The following is an 18,663-nucleotide window of genomic DNA, read 5'->3' on the forward strand; positions in this document are numbered from 1 at the left end:
AACCACACTCAAGTAGGTTATAGATCAATGAGTTTTTCTTACATGGGACGATTGATTTTCTGGAAGCCTAAGGCTTAAATATGACTACCTGCTTAGTTTAATTTGTAGTGATGTGTCTGCACTCTTACCTCCGTCATTTCACATATACAAGGCAGTTTCTTTGCACTGATGGTTGCATTATAGCATATGACAAAATTCTGAGATAGGTTTAATATAAGTTAGAACCAACTTGATACAAAATGACCCACAGAATTTCCACAGGGGCAGAACATAATCTCTCAGCAGCTGACGGAATAATTCCTTAAGAAATGATATCAATTGGGATACTGCAACTTCCAAAAGAGCATAATATATTAAATGTCAATCAACATGAGTTTATGAAAATAATTCTTGTCAAACCAACCAGATCTCTTTCTCTGATAGGATTACAAGCTGGGTTAATAAAGGTAAACACCACTGATACAATATACTTAGATTTATGTCAGGCTTTCAGCTGAGCACCCAGCAAACATTTAAGAAACTGTAGTGACTAAAAATCAACACAGCACATATTGAGTTTATTAGAACTGGCTAACTGGTAGGTCTCAAAATGTAAACAGAGAATCATAAGTGAATAAATATGGCTTTTGTCATGCTTGGGAGAGTGAGGAGGAGTTGGTCTGCTATGTCTTCTTTATATTTTGTATCTGTATGGCTGTGACTACATTAATGGGTTCCATTCTGAGGTCTGCCATTTTATGAAGTCATCTGGAAACTGAGGAGGGCAGAGGAGAAATTTGGGGCAGAAGTACAGGGGTGCTTAAAGGACAAGAAATCAAGGTCTGTAAACTCAATGAGTTCAATCTGTTTAGTTTATCAAAGGAAAGATTAAGACATGACATAACCACAGTTTATAAGTATCTCCATGGAGAAAATACGTTTGATTATTAGGGGTTCTTCAGTTCAACAGACAAAGACATAACAAGATGCAGTAGACGGACACTGAAGCTGGAAAAAGTCAGACTTAAAGGCATTAATTTTATAAAGATTAATCTATGGAACAATTTAACAAAGATTATGGTGAAATCTCTGTCTCTGGAAATCTGTAACTCAGAACAGGTTGTCTTCCAGAAAGATTGGATCAGATTAGCACAGTGGTTCCTCACAGTTTTATAATCTAAGAAACATTTGGGTTACTTAAATATTCAGTCTATTTATATTTAAATGGGTATCTGCCATTTGTATCTTTACTATTACAAAATAGTGCTGGCTCAAAAGTGGTAGCATGGACCAAAACCTCTCTCTCAGATAGGATGTGTTCATGTGCTGGTGCACTTTGTGGGTTGCCATAAGACTTAAGCTACTCCTTAAAGTAGTTCAAAATGAAATACAGTCTCTGGCAGCATCAGGATGTACACAGCTGTAGCATGTGTGCCTGTCATGTCATAACCCTCACAAACATTCAGATCCCGGCATTCATTTTCTTAACATAAATAGTTTGGAATATGTGTTCATGCTCTGAGAGGGAAAAAAATTGCTCAGTCTGGTATAGCAACCCTGACCAATGGTGATTTAATGCCTTCTTTAATGACACAACTCTACTGGCTTAGTCTATCATTTAACAGCTCTCAGAAGCAGCTCTGTGGCCCGATCAAAGTTTGGAAAACAGGCTTCCCAAAGGTAATACCAGGCTGCATGCCATGTGATAAGAGTACGCAGTCTCCTTCTCTAAGAAGAATGGGATTTAAGAGTATAGTTTAATGACTAAGGAAACTGGATCTGAGAGCCTCCTTGTTGATGGTTCTCCACTGTGGTGGTGTGACTGTTAGCAGGTCTGACACAAGGAAAGAAAAGGGGCCTCATCCAGCCGTCGAGCAATACTCATTCCCACCTCCCCCCATCCACACAGCCTCACACCTGCATGCCTCCAACCTGTGCTTTGTTAGCTGTACTTCTGCCATTCTTAATGCTGTCATGTATTAAAAAGAGAAAACATGTGTGTCACATTCTTTTGAGATTATCCCTGGCCTCTTGATCATATTCTAATTTACATCATTGCATTTGCCCTCTACATTCTTCTTTGAGTTTCAGTTGGTTGCAGTATTTCTTCATATTTGGTTCCCAATAATACACAACTACCATAACATGTAGAAAAAGAATGTATCTGTTTCAAAGGAAAGGATTATCTATTATATGAATTATAAGGATAGCTGTGGTTTTTCCAGGACATAAATCAATCCGCATTCTTCAGGATATAAATCATACGCTAAATGACTTAAAGGAGAAACTTCCCTCGCCAACATGTTGTTGCATAATTGCCTATTATGGAAGTTTTACGTCTTCCTCTGAAGCATCTGGTACTGGTACCATTAGTTTGGTCTGGAACAGCAATTCCTGCGCGCCTTTGTTGAGCATTCCTGTGACAGTTCAACAGCTGCTCAATTCCATCTCGTACAGGGCAGCCAGATGTCCCAGTGCTTTAAGGTTGTCCCACTTTTCAGCATCCTATTCTGCTTCCCTCGCTTGCCTGAAGGAAGGCTAGCTAACCTTATATTGTCACACACTTGAACTATCTAATGCCTTTCACACTGGGACATAAAGCTACCTGCAATGTGGTTGTGACACAGGAGGAAGCTGGTCACAGGCAGGGAATTTTTAGAAATCTGGTACTCAGGAAAGCATACAGAGAAAAAGTATTACTCTCCAACTAATTTCATATCCTGTTTCACATCTTTCTTACTGCAAGGAGAGATATGTGTCATAAATCACAAGCGTGGCAACAGTGATCACAATAATTAATTTTGTATAATGTTTTTCCATTCCAGTCCTTTGTTTTCAGTAGTTCATAACTTTTTAAAGCTTTCACTTATTGATTTTGAATAAAGGAACAAAATGAAAAAAACTTGTATTTTTCTTTAGTACTAAAAAGTTTTGGTTACTGTTTTCAAATGGCTCTGCTACTCAAATAGCTGTGGGTAAACAGCTGCCATTGATACTACCATAGACATTTTGAAGCAGATTTTTATTTTTTTGAAGCTTGGAGCATGTAAATTGCTCATGTGAGAAATGCTGATCAGCTTTTTCAGGGAATGTCTTGGGAAAAGTGCGATAAGTGAATAAAAATTGTGGGTTATTACCCATTTTGTCTCTTTTGGATGTCCTAGAATGGCTAGGATGACCTATGGAGTAATTGTGAGAAATTGCTGAAAGGCTTAATCAAGAGGTTAGACTTTAGCACCAAGGCATGGACTATTAGCTTATAATTTATTTAACTTTTTCCAGACACAAACAAGGTGGAAACACATAAGAAGAGGTTCAGAACATCATAAGATGTCTACTTCTGAACTAATCATCCCAAGCCTTTTTACAGTCAGTGGTGATGTAATCAATATAGTCGGAATTCATTCCAATGTAGACATGCAAAAGAGGTTGTATGAATTGCTTCCTAAAAATACCCATCTTTGTTGGCTAAAGGAAGACTGGAATGAAAAGCTTCAGTGTCTACATTAAAATGCCTAAAGTTTAGAGACCATATTCATTTTGATCGACATTTCTTCCATCTTATTCCTCATAAGATGCCTGGGTTACCATTTTTACTGAGTCCAGTTAATCTCTTCCCCCCTTTTTTTCAATATATGGAATCTCTTATGATACACAAAAGAATAATGTTTAATCCAAGTAGGAAGCAATTTAAGCTTGGGCTAGTCAATACAGCTGCAGAAAAAATTGATACCTGATGTCCATTTTTACTTAGGTGGGATGCTCTGTACACTTCAGTAAGGATGATGAGAAAGCAACTTCCACGGTGCTCCTTAGGTTTCCCCTGATGGATAAATGGATTCTTTGGCAAGTGCCAAAAAAGGTTCCAGAGCATCTCAGTACAATGGGATGTACTCTCAGGCACACACTGGTGAAGACAGAAATGAAGATATAACAACATGGTAAGGTTTTGTAGATTGACACCTCCTAACCATGTTCATTGCATTCTCTTCCTTGCTCAAACCTCTTCTTCTCTTTACCTCTCTCTGCTTTAACTCCTTCTTCTCTCTCCCTTTCTGTAAGCTAATCTGTAAGTCTGATCTCTCACCATTACTCCACAAAGAGACTTCACAAACCCACAAAACATCACCAAATTTAAGGTGGGCCTCATATAACTGTGCTTCTTTGCTATACCCTTTATTTGTCAGCTGGGGCACTACATACAGTGGCCATGAAGGGCTAAATGTGTGAGTCTTGCAGTCAAAGTCGATGATTTCAAGGCTAAGCTTGCTCATTCACCTCATCACTGGGGCAGTGGAAGAATAAGTTTCCATGTTTCGCAGCAGTATTGGCTTCTGCTCTTTCTGCCTCTCTGTTAAAAAATAGCCCACCAAAAAAAAAAAATAACAGGGGACTTTCCTGATCCAGGTCACTGTGTCACCCCAGTGCAGGTCATCAACAGCTATTGAAGTCATGCTGAGGGTGCACAGTGGGTATGAGTTGGTTAAACCGGTATTGTCTCAGAGAAATGTCAAAAATTACCTGAAAAAGAAAGTAGGCAGTAAGGTAAGAAAATGTGCTGATGATACAAAGTTATTCAGACTTGCAGGACAAGGGCAGACTGTGAAGTATTACCAAGACTGAGTGACTGGGCAATAAAATGATAGATGAAATTCAATGTAGATGTATGTAAAATGATGCACATAAGGAAAAGCAGCTCCAGCTCTACTTATAAAATGATCTCTGAAGTGTATTAGGATTTGAAAAGGGCCAGAGAAGGGCAATGAGGATGATCCCTTTTTTTCTTAAGTGTTTTTTGCAAAACCAGCAACTGCATAGGCTGGACCTTCTCAACCTGGAAAAGAAACTTAGGGAGGGTTTGATAGAGCTTGGTATAATTATGGGTGATGTGAAGATTGACAGTTCACTTTCTTTGCCAAAAACAAGAATTGGGGCCATCATTTGCCTAAGGGCCAGGTTCAGAACAAACTAAAGAGGGTGTTTCTCCACATGGTGGGTGAAGGACCTGTGGAACAGCTTGCTGGAGGGCATTGTGCATAAAATTGGCATGATATCAATAGGCAGCTGGACAAATACTTGCAAGAATCACCCTCTGGAGACTACTAAATAGGAAAATCTCATCAAGATGAGGAAATCCTTGAGCTGAAAATAGTTTCAGTCTGAATGTGCAAAGCATTACATATGCATTCTCTTCCTCGGATTTCTACCTGTGGATACTGATGGACACAAGATACTGAGCTGCATGGGCTGTTGACCTAAGTCAGAACAGCTGGTTTTGCATTCATCTAACTATGGCCCCTTGAGTAGGAATTTTTCGTTTTGCTGACTGTGACACAAATATGGAGTCAAGAGATAGTCCTTATCCCCAAAATCTTATCTTAATGGCAAGATATAACCTGTGTAGGGGTACATGGGAAGAAACCTAACCAAGGAACCAGTTCAGCAAGTTTTTCAACACTCTGCTTTCACGATGAGTAAATGTGTGAATAGCAGCCAGAAGATAATTAGGTGCTAGGGTGTATCTATAGCTGTGTTTTGTTGAGGAGATCTTAATGAATTTATAACTTCTATGTTTTTTACCTCATTGTTAAACATCCCTATAAAGAATTCTATACTTCGATAATTTGTTGTTAAGTTTGGGAATGCACTGAGATGGAAAAGCACTCTAACTAGAAGTAAATATGATTGTTTTCAGGAAATACACCACCTCCAACTACACAGTAAGACTTTTTCTGTATTATTTTCAGAAACACTATATTCTGGTAGAAATTAACTGTTGAAATGATTAAAAAATGACACTAGCCTAGAAGATTTTTAATTAGATCAATGAGTATGAGTATGAGAATGATATGGTGTGTGCCAGATTATATAAGATTATATATAAATTTGTATGATGAACAAAGAATGCAAGAATGTATGTCTGTGCTAGTATCCCTGTATGACTCCACAAATGTCTGTGTGAATTGATCTGTTTGCATATATTTAGGTACAATTTTTACACTGACAAAGAATGTACATGTGTGAGCACGCATGTCTTTCTACTTATGGCTGAGCTATCCCATTTTCTATTTTTTTTTTCTTTCTCTGCAATTTAATTTACCTTCTGCTTTCTTCACATACTTTTTTTTTTTTCTTTTAAGCAAAAAACTTTTCAGGACATTTTGAGGAAAATAATCAGCCAAATCGTTCCATGCAATTTAAAACCTCTAATATCAAAATAAGTGTTAGAGAAACTGAATGGGGAAGGAAAACAGTACTGCAACTTTTGTCCTCTGATCAGCATTTTTGTTGTTCAAGACTTCCTGAATGGTAAAATAGTTCAACTACCCATGCAGTCAAGTCAGAGGGCAGAAAATTTTTATATTACTCAGATTTCCTCAAGGGGATGACCACTCTGTGACCTCTTTGTGTTCTGTAAAGATCTGTGACTCAGAGACGTTGTGATGCTTCTATTTTAAAGAGTTTCTCCAGCGAACATTCAGGTTTTCCTCTGTGACACTTTTCAACTGAAAGTGGGTAAAAGCATCTTGCCAGATTCAGTAACCTAAGATCATTCTTGGACTCCCAGAATTAACATTTGATTAGCTGTAATAGTCTATTTTACCATCCAAAATGTGCTTTACTTTCGTAACTTGATGCACTTCAGTAGTCCCACTCATTTCAAGTTCTGATGTAAATGAATGACTCTACTTACAGAGTCATCCCATCTGTTTTTTTCTAGTACAAGCCTGGTAAGCCTTTTTTAATTAATCTGGGAAACAAAAAAATCCTTTAAAGCTTGCAAAACAGCAACATGTTCCTGTTAAAATAAGAATTAAAAGAAAAAAAAAAGAGAGAGAAAAAAAGATAGCTGCATGCCTAGGATATAAATTGCAGATATATTTAAAAAATAAAACCAACAATAAAGTACGTGACCAAATAATTAACGTTACATTTATCCTCATTTCCAGGACTGAAGATTAAAGCCCCTAGGATTAAAATAACACACAAAAAAATGTAAAAGTGAATTTCAATATGAGATTTCATTGTGACAAGTGCTGTAAGCTAAAATGAACAATTTTTCAGTATTGTCCTGATGTACTTCATTCTGTTGCCTTCTATTTTCATGGGTTTGTTACTTAACAAACATAGTTATACACGTTAAAGAGAACATACAGAAATATACAGCAGATTTCTCTTACAATCATATGTATCTAAACTGTGGGTAGCAGAAGAAACCATTTAAACAGTTTAAGAAGCAGGACAATTAATACAGTTTTTCCAGTTCGATGCCATATATAAAAGTGATAATAATTTATGAGAAAATGAAAGTAACTAGTGTACACAGTATACGAATAAATTGAGAAATCTTTGATCCATCAGCGGATTGTGACACTTTTCCCCACTTTGCATGGCTGCTTTACTGCTGATTACACGATAGCCTGGCACAGGGAGCTGGTGAGGAAAACAAAAACCACTTAATGTATGTAGAAAAACGGGCGAGAGAGGATGAGTAAAAATTAACCTGAGTGTCTCATAACTTGCATGTCCCAAAAGCTGTGGTCAAGTGGGAGACAGGTCCTACCACATAGTTGATTTTCCTGCACTCCGAGGAGGATGAAGGAGGCAGGTAGCCAGGGAGTGACCATGCATTTGACTCCCAGCTCTTGTACAGGCTGCAAATACATTTTCTCCTGATTTTTCTGCCAGTCTCTGTTCCTGGGGTCTGTGGACCAGGTGGTTCACACACGTAAAGAGGCGACAGTGTGAATGTCATTAAAGCAAAGGAAGAAAATATACCATCTTATACTCTGAAACTGTGTGATCTTTCCATATTATCCTGTGTTATTTGTTATTGCACATAAGAGTTAAATACATTCTCTAACATTTCTTAAGATGCATTTTGGTTTTTAAATAAAGAACAAGTAAAATCAGAACATGATTTCTAAGTGGCATTGAGCATCTGATCAATGCTCAGGTAGGAACAGCCATTTAAGAGAAATTATTTAATAACAGTGACAAAATGCTACCTATGTAATGCGAAAGTTCAAGCAATTCACTTGCCTGTGTACATAAATGTACTGCAATTTTCTTCAATTTTCTTCAACTTTCTGCAACTCAGGGTATGCAGGACACCAATGTAGGTATGACACAGGATGCTGTAGAGACCCACAGCTTTCTGGCAAGGCCTTTGGAGGCCGCATGGGATGCCAGGAGTTTGCAACACCACCCCTTGCATCCCCTGTCATGTGTCTGCTAAAAGGCTCATAATCCAGTTTCCTACCACAGTCAGTCATCTCTCCTAACGCAAGCGACTTAGTCTAGATGAATTTTCCCTCTTGGAAGATTCCCTGATTTGGCTAAAGGTAGGGAATGTCAATCCCACTCCCTGCGCTAGAATATTATTAAAAAAGAGTTGCCTAATCTATACAATAGTTCATATCTATGCAATACAGCTCAGCCATCAGTCATCCCACTGGACTATGGTTATACCACCAGTTTGGCTACCTGAATGGATAAAGGTCAATCACAAACTTGGTCACTGTGGTCTTTCTGTGGCTCTCACAGGTAATTTACATTGAAAGGGGAGAGGACAAAGTCCTGACACCCCCTTTTTGGGCCTGTTCAAAAGTAGTTAAGTCAGTTTTCTGAATGAATCGATTATTTAGGTACTTAGGCATGGATTTTCAGGTTTAATAAATGCAGTCATGCCTCAGTCTATTGCCAATCAATGTGGCTAAAAAATATCTTGGGACTCAAGAAAGGGAGGACAATGGTTTGCAAAAAGCTGTTGAGATTAAAAACATTGCTTAGCATCTCATACAAACTGAAGTTTTCAAGAAAAGAGCATGTTTTCCAGACAGCTTTGATGGTGGAGCAGAGAAAGAAAATGCTACTTGACATTTCCTGAGAGGAGAATCAGAGATTCAGCTGAATTCTCTTTTATCTATGACTGATTGAATTATCCATTGCAAATAGTGTTTGTTGCTAATTTGGCCATTTTGCAGTTCATGAATCATTCTGGAAACAATCCTGATTTCTACAAACACATTTGTTATTTGTAAGTATTCACTGAACAGTTTTATGTGAACAGATTTCAGCCTATTTGTTTTGTTCTCAAGTTGTTAGTGTCATCTATTCACTATTTGAAGTGTTTGACCGGTCAACCAAATCACATACTATTGTCTGTGCTCCGGGACTGGGTGCCTGAAACTTATAAATACAAGTGTAATGAATAGCAAATGATGAATAGCAAATAGGGTATAACAAATATTGGATCGTCTGAAATTTCACACAAGAAATACATAATTCATGTATCTTTTAGGACTCAAACATTTCCCTGAATACCTGGCAGCTTCCAAAAGATCCTGGAATTATGAGCAATATATGTCAGAAATATCAGGAATTATATTCTCCATTTTATTAGCATAACATTCAAGAATCAGGACTTCTGTGGGTAAAGAAATGTTGAACATACTGGCAAGAGTGCATTTATGAATGTGTACATGTGATTCATTATCATTTTCCACTTATATTCTAAATATATTGCTAAAGTATGAACCTAGTACATGATGCTTTTCAGCCTATTACAGGACATGACTTCTTCATATATACCAAAATGGAATAGAGGAAATGAGCAGGGACAGGGAACGTGTTTTAAATTGAGATTTGATGAGGTAGAAGAAAACAGTTCCAGATTGCAGGAGCTTCATGAAATAAGATTTTCAACTAACAACCTGTTTTAGAATTGTTTTGCAACTCTTGTTTTCTCATTTTCTTTTTGACTTCTTGTGCTTTGTTTTTAATGCCTTGATTATTTTTAATATTTTTTTTTATGTCTTCAGACATGAAGCTATCACAAATGTATAAATACATCCTGTCTCAGTGAGATTTAATAACTAACTGATTATTAATTCTACCAGTATTTGTTTTGAAGGAGAAAAGTTAGTTAAAAGGAAAAACAAGTGGTGGTTAGTTAGATATTTAACAATTCTCATTAGTTTGGATCCATAATGTCAATGTACTTAATGTTTTGACCCAGTGGCCAGGAGGATGTTTTGGCTGTTTCAGATGCAGCACAGGCAGGGATGGCCCCTCCACTTCTAGTGCAACCCGCTCCACCCGCCATGCACATACACCTCATGAAGCAGGGGGAGTTCTGGAAGGCACTTGGGCTTATAAGCCCTTTGCGACCATTTAGGGATCAGCCAGCCAGACCTGCAGGAACTATCTACCCTATTTCCTAATCGGAACAGTCAGCTAAAAGTAGTCAGAACATCCCGTCGCTGGTATTTGTGGAGGCCAAGGAACAAGTTCTGTGGGAGATGAGCATTGTCCTTTTCAGCTTCTTTTTTTTTTTTTTCTTTCCAGAATGGCACCCCCAAAACCAAAAGTTTCCAATGATGTTAGACATGCCAAGTCCACAAATGTATCAGACATGGAAACAGGCTTTGGGACATCAAGTGATGGCCAGGACCGGTGCATATCTGGAAAGATTTGCAGGGGGAAGTTGAAGACCTTGGTAAGGGAAACTATGATGGATAGCTTGAGTAAGCTCAGTCTTTTGTCCTGAGATCCCCAGGAGGTAAATGAAAGGGTTTCTTTATTCTAAATATAACTGGATGTTGTATATGTAATCTAGATATAAACAAAACTGCAGTCTACTGTTTCAGTCCCTCATCCAACGTTTGAGTCCTCATTTTCCTTCGGACAGATCCAATCTTGTGTGAGGGAAAAATATTGTCTCTAATTATATGAAAGAAAGACATGGAGCCTAATTAAAGATACAACCAATAAAACTAAACAAAACAAAACTAACGAAATGAAACCCCTACAAACCAAACAAAAAACCCCAAGCGATTTATACATAAGTATGAAGTTTAAGACCATCAGTTAAAAAGGCTATATAAGAACAAGTTGCATGGTTGTGACACCTTTCGGCACAACCTCTCAGCCAAATGCCAATAGCTTTGCTTTCTGCCTCAAGGAGAAAGGGAAGGAAAACTTCTGGGTTATGTTCTCTGGTGCATCATTTTCTTCATTTTGAAAGGCAATGGGGGTCTTTCCTGGAGCTCACAAGCTATTGCTAAGAAATACACAGACTTTCTTAGTATCGAGCTCTGTGCCAAAGCAACGCCTTCTCAATTTTCCTTGGCTGTTCCAATGACTACTTCTCTAACTCTGATGTCTTCATATTCACTTCTGCTGCAGCAATACCTGTCCATAGCTTGCCATGCCAGCCTTATATCCCTGCAGTTATAACCAGTCAGCCTCTCAGGTCACAGGCAACAGCTTTTGATTACACCTTGCTGTGTCACCCTCTGCCTTGGGCAATGGCTTCTGTTGTTTCTAGGAATCTCACTAAATGTTATTTGATTATTCGTTTCCTTAAGGCTGAGCAATGGTTGTTTAGCATGACCATTGCTTAAGACAGTTCAATAATCGTATGGAGACCAAAGAGCCACTTGAGAGCAGTCACTCATTTTTTCCAGTATAACAATATTATTATTTCCTGGCCTTGCCATATGGGCTACATAGGAGTGGGACACATAGCCAATTAACTGAGACAAAGGTTTAACTTAAAGCAATAACTATAGTGCATTTAGTGCACTTTGGAGCCATGGTTATCATTACCAAATTATAAATATTAATAACAGTTAAACACATTGTCAATGGTGCAGCCATTAAGCATCTGCTGCCTCTGTTACAGTTTGCTTTTTAGCTGGAGTGAAATCTCTACTTTGAGGCATGTGCGAGTGCACTGATATTCGTGACTTAATGTAACCCAGAGTTCTGCAGTCTCCATAATGGCATTTTGACTTCAATATGTCTAATATGACACATGTACTTTTCAGGAGTATCTGCTTTTCCAAACAGTATCACTGTTATCAATGAATGTACAAAAAGATGGCAGGATTCACTGATGCTTGCAGTGCAGACTCAGGGCTTCAGGCACAAGGGCTGTGCCAACATGACTTGGGCACAAAACTCCCTCACAGGTGCTCCACAGGAATGCAATGTTTATCTCCTCCTCATTGATATGCTGCAGTGCCGTGCAGAAATCATATCTGTGACTGAGTGTGGCCAATATGTGAGCTCCTTTCATGAAAACAATAATTATCTAATAATTATCTAATGACATGTTGAAGGGTGTACCAGTCTTCTCTCAAGGTCTGATTTTCTTGATATCCACCCAGATGTCCTGAGGAAAAATTGACAAACACAGATTATCGTGGGATCATTTAATTACAATCTTTTCTTCAGGAGTGAATACTATATATATATGTATATAAAACTTTGAGCACATAAACAAACATTTAACTGTGCATAACCCTTAGGGAGCCAAACAGCAAGAAGGAAACTTTAGGAAACTTTATTTTTTAAGAGTTTCATTTGGTGCTTTTATCAAAGGTAAATGCACATTGACAATACGCCAGAGAAAGAAAGAAAATAATTTCATCTGCCAGATCTTTTTCCCAGAATTACTTTCTTCCAAATCTAAGCCCCAGTGGGGAAGAAGTGATTAAGTCCCAAGGTCATTTAAGCATCAAACTGTACTTCTGGTAAGAAAAAGCCCTCTCAGAAGGAACCACCAATGACACTGTTATTCTCAAAGCAGGTATAATCAGAATTTTGTAAAAGCAGAAAGAAAGCAAACAGGAAAAGAAAGTAGAAAGAAATAAGGGTTTGAAAAGCACAGCATGTTAATATCCATGTTCCTCCTAATTCCATATGAGGCAGAGAACAAACCAGGTTCCAGTCCATAGGAAAAACATCGTGAGGACAGTCATTGTGTTGGATTGGTTTCAAATCCAGAAAAAACAGTCCCTTCTGTTGATCAAGTAAAGTTAAGAGGTAGCTTGTTCTAAAAGGGACAGTCTATCTCATAGCAAATTCTTAAATTCAGCTGACGAAGTCCCAGTAAGAAAAGGTCAAAGGTCAGGAAACAGTAGCTGGACATGCAACACATTTTTTAATATGTAATAGAAACAGCTATTGTAACGAACAACTATCAGAATCCAAATTCTTTATTAAAAAAAAATCAAGTGACCATGCAATATTTTTATACTGAGGACTTAAAGGAAGTTTTGTTGACTAGAATTTAAATTCAGACTTGTTTTGGATTCAGCTTTGAATCTTACTGTAACTTAATTCTGCTACAAGTATTCCGTCTTTAGTGTATTTCCAAGGACTTTTTGAGGTAAAAATATTTACACATTTCTAATATTTTAGCTCTGATTTACATCAAAACCCTAGGTGATCATTTCCCATGTATATTAAACAGAAAAATAAAAGAACACTAGACCATAATATGCAATATTCATTCAGATGGATTTAGCCACTACAGGATTATGGATAAAAACATATTTAGCAGATGCAATAAAATGGCAATTTAACATATTAAAGGGAAACTAGCAATTTGACATAAATAAAATAGCAGAACAGCAGACTCCAGCAGAAGCCAAAAGCTGAAACTGTTAACTAAACTGTCTAGTTAAACAAGGCTATTGTTACACAACAACACTACACATTGCCAACCTAGAGCTCAGTTGAAGGTGTCATAATGTAAACGTCAGGTCTATAAGGAATGTTGTGACATTTGTAAATCCATCGCAGTGATAATCAGTAATTTTAAAGAAAAGTGAAAAGGATTGTAAGAGTGGATACCACCCAGAGAAGGGGTAAACGTTCACCACACTTCAGTGGAGGTAGATGTCATGCTTAGACCTTGAGTGTTTTCTAAGTATGTATGTCTGGTTGCTTCTTCCAGTGATTTCTGTCTAGGACACAGAGTACTAAGGTCACTTAATCTGGATGAATCCCTTTTTTTGCAGTGAATTTCTAATACAAGAAAAAAGGAAAATGATCGAAGGATTCTGCCTTCAATATCTCAAGGAATTTTTGGTAAAGTGAGCCACTGCTTAACACCCACTGTGATTTACAGTTCACATTAGATGTTTATTTGTACAGTATTAATATTTTGTAGATGCCAACATCTGAAAGCCAAAACCAGCAATGGTTTTGGATAGAAAATTAGAACATACCTCTGTACATAGTGGGTTTGGTGAGCTTGTTGGCAGGGTAGGTGGTGAACTGCTCCTGTGAGTGCACACCCAGGATGGCTGACACACATCGCTTTGTGCCCTTGCTTTGTGTTGAACTAGAAATTCCTGCATTGTAGGTATCAAGTGGAAACTTGAAAAAAAAAAAGGGAGCCATACTTTCACTGTGCTAATAGGAAGCACTGTTCTGTAGTACTTGCTGAAGGATTTAGTGCAACTAAATTCGGTCTAAAACTAGCTTGGGGATAATCTGATAAAGTTAAATTCACTCAATTTATAAACATTCGCATGTTATTTATTCATATCGTTTACATGTGTTTGCCCTGATAACACAAGTCTATGTGGAACAGCTGTCAGCAGCCACCAGAATCTGCTTGTTCACTGCTTTTTGCTGGAAGCCAAAACAAGTGCCCAGGCCCCATGAATACATGTTGTTCATTTATCCTAATTAGAAACCAATTTTAGGCAAGTGCCACTAACCAAGAACAATGTGAGACAGAGCAAGAGGAATGATCTACAGCAGTGCAGTGAAAGAAGAAAGAAATAACAAATGAATATTGAGAGATCCCATGGAAAGTAGCTTCTTTTTGCCAAGTTATAGATAATGTGTTTTTCTGCTACTGAGATTTCTATTATTTGTGCTGACACATCAGGCTCAAATTTTTAATTGGGATGGGGTGTTTGTCTCTGAGTTTGCAAAACTCAGATGAGAATCTTGCATTAAAATGCTTTCCTCTCTAGTTGTAGTCATAAATACTGCAGGAGCTGCCCTCTTCACAATCTTCTGCGCTTGGCCAGCAAGTCTAAGTGCTAAAACACTTAAAAGTTTCAGAATTACATATGTTTCATTTCAATTTGGATCAAGGCTCTGAGAGGGCTCTTCCTCACTTGGTGGCTGCTGCTCATCTCTCTAAGTTAAATCTCAGTACCTACATGCACCTGATCCATCCTTATACCCACGGTGATTTCCCTTTTATGGATTATTTTTAATACTGATTATAGTTTTTCATACTTGAGTGTCTTAACTTCTCTTATATATTGGAAAGGCCAAGGTCATTCAGCCACTTATGCCGACATGTAAACAAAGTGAATGACGAAGCATCAATCTGACAGCTGCTGCCATTCTATTGACATGCAAACTTCTTTGTCAGGTCAGCGTGAGTTCTACATGGTTTTCCCTTGTCTTCTTTTTTATTTCAAAATTTTTCAAGAAATATTAGTGGCAGCAGCATAGAATTATTATACATCATGTGGAAAAAAAGAGCAGAAGACTTAATTTCACATAATTTTAAAAATAATTATAAACAGCCTTTAATCAGTTCTAATTGAAATGCATCACTTCTTCAGCAACATAGTGTCACCCATGTGTATTTTAATTGAAGTATTTGACACTTAAGGTTTCATTGCAACACGCACTCTATTCTAGCAGATAAGTTATTCTAGGTATGAATTAGAGTAACAGTATTTTTATTAATATTAAAATATATAGCAAGAGGATACTGAAAATATAATGAAACCCCTATTTGCCTTATTCTCTAAATGGAACTGTTTTTTTGTCAACTATTTCATTATAAGATAAACAGGATATTCTAATCTGGAAAATATGTTTAAGTATCATTAATGTAAGTACATATAAGCTTTTACTCACACACAAACTAAGAAACGATGATATGCCATACTGTGACACCATAAACTATGTAAATATAATCAAAGAACATTAAAATAAAATACTACTCTTTTTTTCAGAATACAATTTTTTTGAATGTTGTTTTGCAGAACATTTTCTGTTCTTCTGATTTGAAATGAAAATTAATCAAGATCTTTAAACACCATTAAAGGTGGATTTCCAAATCTCGATTACATCCAGTGATGAAGTATACAAATCCTATTAGAAACAGTAATTATTCTCAGGGAAAAATAAACAGAATTTGAATAAATTTGTTAGCTTCTCAGTGCAAAAATTTGAGAAAAATAAGATTACAGCAGGCAAGGTAGCTACCACTAGACTGTCAACAAAAAGAGATTAAATTGTACTCACAAGTCCTTCAAACGAGTGCCCTGCTTCACACGCACAGTTTGACTTTCAAATGACACGGACTAAGAAGATGCTACAAATCACTGCACTTGCTTGTCAGTGTTACCTGTGATGCTTAGCAATTAGTTTTGGGACTTAAATTTGTTGGAAGAGATAATTATGTAAAATAAAACTTACGAATCCTTGTGTGACAACGATGGTGTGAGTGAAATTCCATTCTAGGTACCAAGGCACAAGTTTTGTCCATGTTCATCCCTCCCTCCCTGCCTTTCTCCTTCTCTCCCACCTTCCTTCCTTCCTGTTCCATTTTTATTTCCCTTTCCCCCTTTCTCCCTCCCTTAGCCTTTTTCCGTTTTTTTTTTTTTTTCCCCTTTTTCTGCAGATTTTTTCTCATGGCAGGATGCCTCACATGCTTTTAGGGTAAGACAACTGGAAAGCCAAATTAAACACTTCTGTCACCCTAAGTATACCGTACTGCATCAGCTTTATAAAACATTAAATAAATTCACTTGGTGATTTTAAAATATACTTTATGTCTTGGAAATGAGTACCTCACACATGCATCAGGGCCAAAACTGGGTTGGTCCCCTTTGTTAAAGTGATTTATGTGGTGTCTTTTTTCAGTTACATAAGTATTCATATATCATGAATGATGTATGATTTCAAAACAATTATGTAGCTCATGACTGACACAGAAATTACAGATGGCCTATGTTAAATATGCTTTTTTATTATGCATGAGGTTTATATAAAAAGCCTTCAGTTATGTCAGAACTAGACTCAAACAAAACTTTTTAGTTTTAGAATAGTTTCTCATTGTGAACAATACATTCTGCTTACTAGTTTAGACATGGACTACTACGGTAAGGATAAAAGTATTTTATTATTTGTTTGGCTACTGTAAGAGAGTTGGAAAAGGAGAGGAGTAGAAATGGATGTTGCAAACTGCAGAACCACATCACCATGCTAGTCCTAGGGACAGGAATTAGCATTACCTCTTATTAACAAACTTCCCTTATACTCCTTCCAGCATCCTCTGGCCATCAAATCCTGGCTCTCTAATTTGAGACTTTTTTTTTTTTAAATGCTACGGGCATCAAAAATAACAAAATATACTTTGATTTTCATTACTAAGATCTTGGAAGGGGAAGTTCATGTTTCATGAAATTGCACCAAAGCCTTTGTTAACCACCTCTTGTTTACACATCAAGGTCACATTGGAGAACAATTTGCTTTACTGAAAAAGTGTAATGTGCAGTTCAGATACTGTTGGCTTCTAGGTTCAATCTCAGACGCATTCTTACATGAGGGAGCACAGTACTCCAAGCCTCTGCGCTTGTCACCAGAAGTTTATGAACATTTTGCAGGGAGATTTCTGTTAACCCTGAGGCTGTCAAACAGTATTTAAGATGAAACAGTGCCTGATCACCATTGATCATTTGCCTGCTTATAAAGAAGAAAAGACAATAAGTTAAGGAATAAAAACCAACAAAAGTAAAGTAATTAATAACTGCTTCGTTCCCACACAGCAAAAACTAGATGTCAACTGATCTGTTCTTCACATGTGCATAGGCTTTTAAAGTGATTTTTTTTTTCAACAGCTATCCCCATCAGAACATGTTCTACAGTTGTAAATCAGTGCCAGTGAATTAAGTTTTGCTCAGGGCATTGTGTACAATTACAACATGGCTATTAATGCAGGGAAAATAAACAAGGAAAAAATGTTTAACATGACATAGGATCTGACTTATTAACTGATTCAGTATAAATGAATGTCAAGAAAATAACAACAGCCTCAGGATCCATCCAACATACAGTTGTTTGAAAAAGCATTTCACCAATGGCTTAGAATATGTTATTCTTTCATTCTCTTGTTTGTGCTTCCAAGTGAAGGAAACATAGTTTCAGTTAAAATAAAAAAAAGAAAAAAAAGAAAAAAAAAAAGAAACATACCACTTCAAATAAAAATATTGCAGAAAAGAGAATTTCTCTATCAGAGGGCCACGGTAAAGACCATGATTAACAGAAGAGGATGTTTGACGAAAGAAAACAAAAACTTCTTTATTATAAAGCAATTGCTGAAGACAAAAAGCATGAAAAGCCCATTGCTGTGTCGCTAGATGTAGTGTTGTTCTTTTCTGACCCCACCTTGTCCCAACAAGATGACAAAAAGCCTTACTTTGTTATTTACTAGCTTTTAAGCATATGATTTTTGACAGTCTTCATCATTCTTTAATAAGTTTATTTTGTGGTGGAACTCACCCTTTAGAAACTCAGTTAAGGAAATAAATCGGATGTTTCATCTACAGCAGGTTCATTTTAATTCATTTAAATACGTAAACACATTCTGGTTTGTTTTGTGTTTGGTTTTTCTTATTGTTGTTGTTTTGTTTGTTGTTTGCTTGTTTGTTTGTTTTTCATACTCGTGGCCTTGCAGCCAGACATGTACACAGTCTTATCTTCGAGTGAAAAGTCAGGTTCCAGTTCTCTGCAAACTTCTCCTTGTTCAAATTAGGGTATCTCAGTGCAAGACCTTGTTAAAGTTTCATGTTATGAGGGATGGGTTTGCCTTGGCAGATTAATTTACCAGCAGGAAAATCTACTTCT

This window comes from Patagioenas fasciata, chromosome 2 (genome assembly GCF_037038585.1).
Source record: "Patagioenas fasciata isolate bPatFas1 chromosome 2, bPatFas1.hap1, whole genome shotgun sequence".
In the NCBI taxonomy this organism is placed as follows: Eukaryota; Metazoa; Chordata; class Aves; order Columbiformes; family Columbidae; genus Patagioenas; species Patagioenas fasciata.